The sequence below is a fragment of the Phymastichus coffea genome, unplaced genomic scaffold, assembly GCF_024137745.1.
Source record: "Phymastichus coffea isolate CEN01 unplaced genomic scaffold, Cenicafe_Pcof_1.1 PCOF00054, whole genome shotgun sequence".
Taxonomy (NCBI): Eukaryota; Metazoa; Arthropoda; class Insecta; order Hymenoptera; family Eulophidae; genus Phymastichus; species Phymastichus coffea.
Window position 1 is genome coordinate 822,493 of NW_026706865.1, and position 6,844 is coordinate 829,336.

The window sequence follows — 6,844 nt, forward strand, 5'->3', positions numbered from 1 at the left end:
TTTTCCCCTTCGCTCTTGTTGGCAACGCCACTGCGGGTGCTTGCGGAAGTCGATAGATAGAATGACCGTCACGATACACTAACATGTACATCCAATTTTATTTATTTATTTATTTATTATTGCTTATGTTATTTACTGCTATTTATTTTCAATATTTTACATAACATAAAACATTAATTATATATCAACTGAAATGTCTTTATAATTATCTCGCATAACCATTCAATTTAAAAATAATACGGATGCTTACTTGGTGAACTTTTCCGGGCGTTATTTTAAAAGCAATATATAATTTTATTAGTTAATTAATTAAATGAGGATTATTTTTCAAAAGTATCATTTGTTCACGGTATTTTTAGAAATCTCTTGTCACTAATCCATTATTTTTCGTTTCTATTTCTAGACATATTATTTATTAACACGTGAGAAAAATAAAAATTATTGTATAAATTCATGACAGCACACTAGTTTCGTTACGTCGCTTTTCTACATCCGCCGCACACGAATTGCACATCGCGCAACTTGATTGGTTCGACAGTGTTGCCAAGCGTATCATCGGTTACTAGAGCGCCAAATACAAATACACTAAGGGATAAGTATATCTATAGAATTCGATGGAAATCTGCAGAGAGAAAGTAAAACTTTATGAAGTACGAATTATTATTATTTTGGCTTGGATAAGTATTCCCCAAGTTTATGACTCCAACAATGAGAGATTGCAAGATTGAGATTTTAGTACTTTCCCAATGATGATAGTAATAAAAGCCAATTATAATGAGAGCGCAAAAGTTGAATGTCCTAAAGATGATGCATAGTAAAACAAAATATTAACTTTCTGATATTAATATTTCTTTAATTCTTTGGATAATGAATTCGTTCAAATTTAATTGTCAATAGTTTCGACTTTCTTTGGACCGAGTAATAAAGAAAGGAATTTTACAAAAAAAAACGTTAGACACGTGATTTTGCTGCAAGTATAAAATTGATGCAAATAATACAAATAGTCTTTTCCAATAAAAACTCATTTAATTTGGAAACAACATTGTATTTTTTCATTGTAAAACTGAATATGTTAATGTAAATGGTTTGAGCGTGTGACCTGGACGAGAATCTGACAAACCTGGATTTTTGAAGGGTTGCCGCGAGATCGTTACTTAATCAATTAAACGAATATTAATGTGCGTCCAGAGAGTTCGTTCTAATGTTCATAGGAAAGAAAACTTTTTCAACGACAGAGCGCAAGAGATAATCGAACGACAAAGTGAGCGGACAATCGTTAAAATTGTTTCGCAGTTCGCGAAATATCCATTGAAACGGTGAGTGGGGTTCGTTTTCTTTTGGCTATATAAATGTGTCGCGTCGACAGCTCAAATTACACTTTTGCCGCGACTCCTGCAATTCAACCTGCGCGGCGGAAACAAATCCAGAGATGGTTTTGGGCACTTCCACCGGCAAAGGGTGGCTATTTGCCGTAAGTACTACTTCTTTACTTGTTTGTCTTCGATTGCTTTTTTGTAGTGTTTATTTAAAAGAAACTTACTAAATGAAAAGGCTTGTATACGAAAAGTTTTTTGAACTGTTAGTGTCGAAAATGCAATGAAAACGTTAGGGAGCGTAATTGAGACAAAAGAAATTATTTTATGTAAGCGTGAAAATTCCCTTCCTACATCCTCCAAATTTCCCTGCAATATTTCGATAGCAACTACTTTTACGCTACGTACGTTGTCAAGGGTAAGTATGTATACAGTTCGAATGGAATTGTATAACAACGTTTCACTGTTATTCAACGTGCTCGTGATAATCGAATAGCTGGCAAGCAGTTACCTGGAATAAATTCACCCATATCGCTGGAAAAGCTTGCACAAGTGGAACAGCTCGTAGTGCAATGAGGGTACATTGCGCTCACATGAGGGATGGTTTTTATAAAACCTCCACCTCGTTATCGTCATTATTACACTGACATCAGCTCCGACGAGAAATTTCAGCAACGAAACGAAGAAAGAGAGGGGAAAGAATAAGAATTTGTGCGCGATGTATATCGCACTGCACAAATCTGCTGAAGGACCTATGCCACGTGAGTTTCCTCGTCTGCAATCAACCTACATTGGCTGTTTCTGGTTCTGCTTTTTTTCTTGCTACAGTTGCTGTGATTTTGATCAAATTAGGATATTTTCTTTTTTTTTAAGCTTCAACTTTCGTCAACTTTCACTTAATTTTTTATTGCATTTTGCGTACCAAAATCTATGAATAATAAATTCAGTGTATTTAATGAATTTTAATCCTCGTACGTACGTTTGGTAAATTTTATAATGAGCTAATTTTATTGACCATTATTTTAACGTATATCAGTTTTACGTAATTAGGCATTTAAATTAACAAATTTATTGTTCCTATAACTAATTACTTTGCATTTACCTGCTGTTTATGTAATTATTGATTCTAAACTATCACGTGATTATAATACTGGGCAAAGAAAACAAAATTATTAAATTTGATTAATGTTGACATTTGTTATTGCCGTAGTACTGTATTATTTGTTGAATATAATAGCAGTGGACTAGGCCTCATGGGGATACCACTTTAAAACAAAACGCACTGGTGTATCTACCGCAAGGTGGTGTGGAAACGATACAGCGTTCAGCAGGTAAATTTATATGATGTATTTCTATTAATAAATATATAAAATTGTATAGTTATTGTAAATTTACTAACAACCATGTTTTTCAATGATATACTTCAATGTGTACTTGAAATCAACGCGTTCGCTACCACATGATCCAAATTTTTATGATATACTTTCATTCTTTCATCGCATATTTTACAGCATTCAAAATTGGCACAATTCCTTATTAAATTATTAGTTAAATTAAATTATGAAATTATTAGTTAATAGAATTATTATACCCTGTTTTGATCAGTAACGTAATTGAAATTTTTTTAAATGCATTTTGTAAATAGCAGTGAACGTGTTAAAACATTATTTCAACTTATTGGTATTGAAATATTAAACTCAAACTCAAATTTCAAGTTTATAAGTAAAGTTCTTTAGTGTTTCATTTTAGGCTATGCATCGCCAACATCAATTTTATAATTTAAATTTGGAAACAAGCTATTTTTCTTGCGCTTCAATAATTGACTAATCGATTTTTCACCATGACAACACAATATCGCGAGAAATTCCCTCTATTTTAGTTGAATATTTCACACCAACTGTGATTCTTTGAGTTTCACCAATTATTGACATTGGTCATAAATTATTTTATCGCATTGAATGCATATAATCAATTTTTTGTGTCAATAATGTTTACGTGAGCATACACTCTTTTAGCGGCAAAAAAAGTGATTGCTTACCATTTCCTGGCTATAAATTGTATTCTGGCTGAGTGAATTGAAATATTTTCTGTGATAGTATTTGAAAGGGATAGATATTCAACCAAAAGCGATAGTAATTTTTTACTGTGGTTATTAAACTTCAACTAATGCAATCAAGATGACTTATAAATTTCAAGTCATTGCATAATTTATTATTGTTTATTGGGAAAGTAGGTTCTTATTAATGGAAAGAATTCATAATCGGCAATTAATTGAATTCTTTGTAACTTGTCATTATTGCCAGAATAATTATACCTCTATAACATAGCCAATTATGATCACAGTTCCCATACCAAATCAATCATAATGTAATTATTGTTCATAAAGCGTACAAAGCAAGAAGCGATGCGAAGCCAGTGTTAATCAAAAACTTGGAAGTCGTCGCGCGAAGGAAAGTTTAGCTCGTATTTACGCGTGATAAAATTGCAACACTTGCACGCAGCTTCAGTAACTCTCATGGCGAACGATTTTTCAAGCGTGTGTGTGTGTTGTTTGCAACGAGGACGTAGGTCAACGTTGAGATGAAAAATGTAGCTGTTTTCTCGACTTTCTCACACACTCTCGCTCACTAAGAAACACAATAAAGCGGCCTTCCGTCTAGAGCCCTTATCCGGTAAGTCGATCTCTTTCAGAGCGCGCGCCAAGTGACAAACGAGGCACACGCGTTTCGGATTCAGAAGCTGCAAAACTCGAATGAAGCACGTTGCTGACAACAGGATATACACTCTTTTCGACGTCATGTGCCTCCAAGGGGTTTACCTCGCCAATTCACGTGCTAACGAGGCTTGTGTATTGACCTGTCCTGCTCTCACGTGTCTCTACCCGACCGTTGTTGGCTATCACTTTATTGAACATTCGAGGGACGATCGAATGTTGATTGAGAGCTCGGGGTCAATTTGGCTTTACAGATCGCAATTTTGACTAGGAGTACAAACGTAGGTCATTTCAAATTATAATCAAGTTTATAATTAACTTTTTTTGCATTCAAGAGACGTTCAATATAAAAAATATAGTATATACTGTAATTGCATCATTCTGAAGTGCTTGGCATGAAAGATACATTTTCATTCTTTTTCCTCGAGGAATCCACTATTTTCTTCTCTCGACGCTTGCTTTTGAGTAGTTTTCCTTTTTTTCTTTACCTGTTTTCGTCAACGCCAAAAAAATAAATGTTTGCCTATAACTTACTTTTCTCTAAAATATGTAGAACTCACTTTTTTCTGTCTTTTAAATTTGGAAACTGGCAAAGAATTTGTTCATTTAGGCTTGTTAATAAATTATTATGTCTTTAGACTTTTTTAGCACTCATAAATTTACATTATGTGAAAAAACGTTTTTTTCGATGAGCCTAGTCAATGAGCTGACTATCGATAGGGAACAAAAGTTTGCGATGCAAAAATTATGAGAATAAAATGAAATTATACAATTTGAAGGTCGCTCGCTATGTCAAAGGTACCTTTGCATTTATTATTTCGCATTCGTGCATGCGCTAAATTAAATTTTACTGCATGAGGATTATTTTCTGCAGGATTAAAGAGATCTTTATGCAAAATTGAGATTGTTTTTGCGATTCCTGTTTTTCTCTGATCTTTATTACTATGAAGGTAGCTTATTTATTTAGAAAATGTATTATTTATTCCATGAAAAACTAGCTCATTTTAAAGAAAGCTTTCGTTGTAATATTCGTAAGTAATTTTTAATAATTTGGAAGATTATATGTCAACAATTTTTCTCCATTGCGTGCAGTTAAAATAATTAATCATACTCAAAATTATCAAGGTATATATTTCCCGAGGTATTATTATCTTACTTTCACAAAAAAATCGCAAAAATATTAAAAGAGCGCGCACTAAGTTCATTTGTAACACTTCAAACAGATTTTTAATTTAATTTACCGACATAAAGAATAAAAAACTAATTTTTCAATTTCCATTCCACTGTTCCTAACTCTTTTGAAGCCATGTAACTTTGAAATATATAAAAGCTTCTTTAGCATAATATATATGTATATACTTTTTGACGCTTGATGATGAAACAGAAACAGTTTTCGCAGCTATAAAAAGTGACCTCTCGTAAAATTAAATTTTAATAATAGTTTAAGAATATAGAAGAAAGCACTTATATGTGCAAGTGAGAATTTGAAACTGGTCGATATATGTTTACCGTTGAGGTATTTTAGTCACCACAATGTCGTGCTTGGAAAAAATTTACTCAGTAGACTAATGTTTTAATATCGCTCTTGCCCCTTGCTATCGTATTTTCTATATCACAATAACTTTTCTTTACAGTTATTGCGCTAAATTGATAATATTTTGTTTGATGGAAATGGTAATCAAGTACTCAACAATTATTTTATTTTTTCGCCATCCATGTTTTATTCGGAAACTTGCTAATGCATTTATCTCGAAAGCTACTTAGTTCCAAGCCAAGCGTAATCATAAAATATTGAAATAATTGGTGTAGTTACTCATTTAATAATGAAATTGGTTCTTTAGATGAAGTTCCGTAACGATCAAAACAAAATTGAATACATTTGAAACATGAATGACGAAAATCACAATTAAAATAGTCAAGAAAGAAATCACTTCATCAATCGATCGATAGATATAAAATTTGCAATCTTGAAAGCATTTAATCAAGGTCGAGAGTATCAAATTGATTTGGTGGTGTGCAACAATGACTCGACCTGCATATAATACATTATCATTAACGGTCGATGTTATGTATTCGTGTATGCCGTGGTCGATTAAGCCTTAGCTGGAGCTTGCATATGAGACATGATCGGTGTGTTGTGGCCTGGAAGACGTCTCTGCTTGCGCGAAGGTGCGAACATGTCGAGTGTCGGTATAAACAACTCTGAGCGTGCGCGTCTCGAACCCCGCCCTACTACCCTCGTGCCGTGCGGGGTGGGTTTGTTCTCTCTTTCTCTACCTCGAGTCGGCGAGTACGGCCATCAGTCGCGCTCAGGCCCGCGATCCGCGAGGCAAAACGCAAAGGTGAGAAACTCAACGTTACGGAGAGATTGGTTTGCGAGGATCATACAACAGCAAAAATATTTCTGAAAAAAAGTGCCGAATGAGATATATATTTTGAGTCGCATGCAACTTTGTGAATGCTAATTGCTAATCTTGCTGCCAGAACAAAAGAAACGTCTCGTTAAAAAAGTAATCACGAGACACTCTTCGATTGTCACATATACAACCAAAGTGAGCCTAAGCAAAGTCATTGCCAGCGAAAATTCGCTAATAGTTCAGGAAAACACATCGCTATGGAAATGATCGTGGTATCCTGAAGACAATAATATACATGCACGAATTTCTTCTTTCTGTCCATCGAGTATCAAAATCAAGTTACAGAATTGAACTATAATACAATTTATCCTTAATTGAATGCAAAAGGAACTGTAAGGGCAACGAATCAACAACACAGTTATCTCTCAAGAATTCAAAGTAAGATAATATATATTTTAATA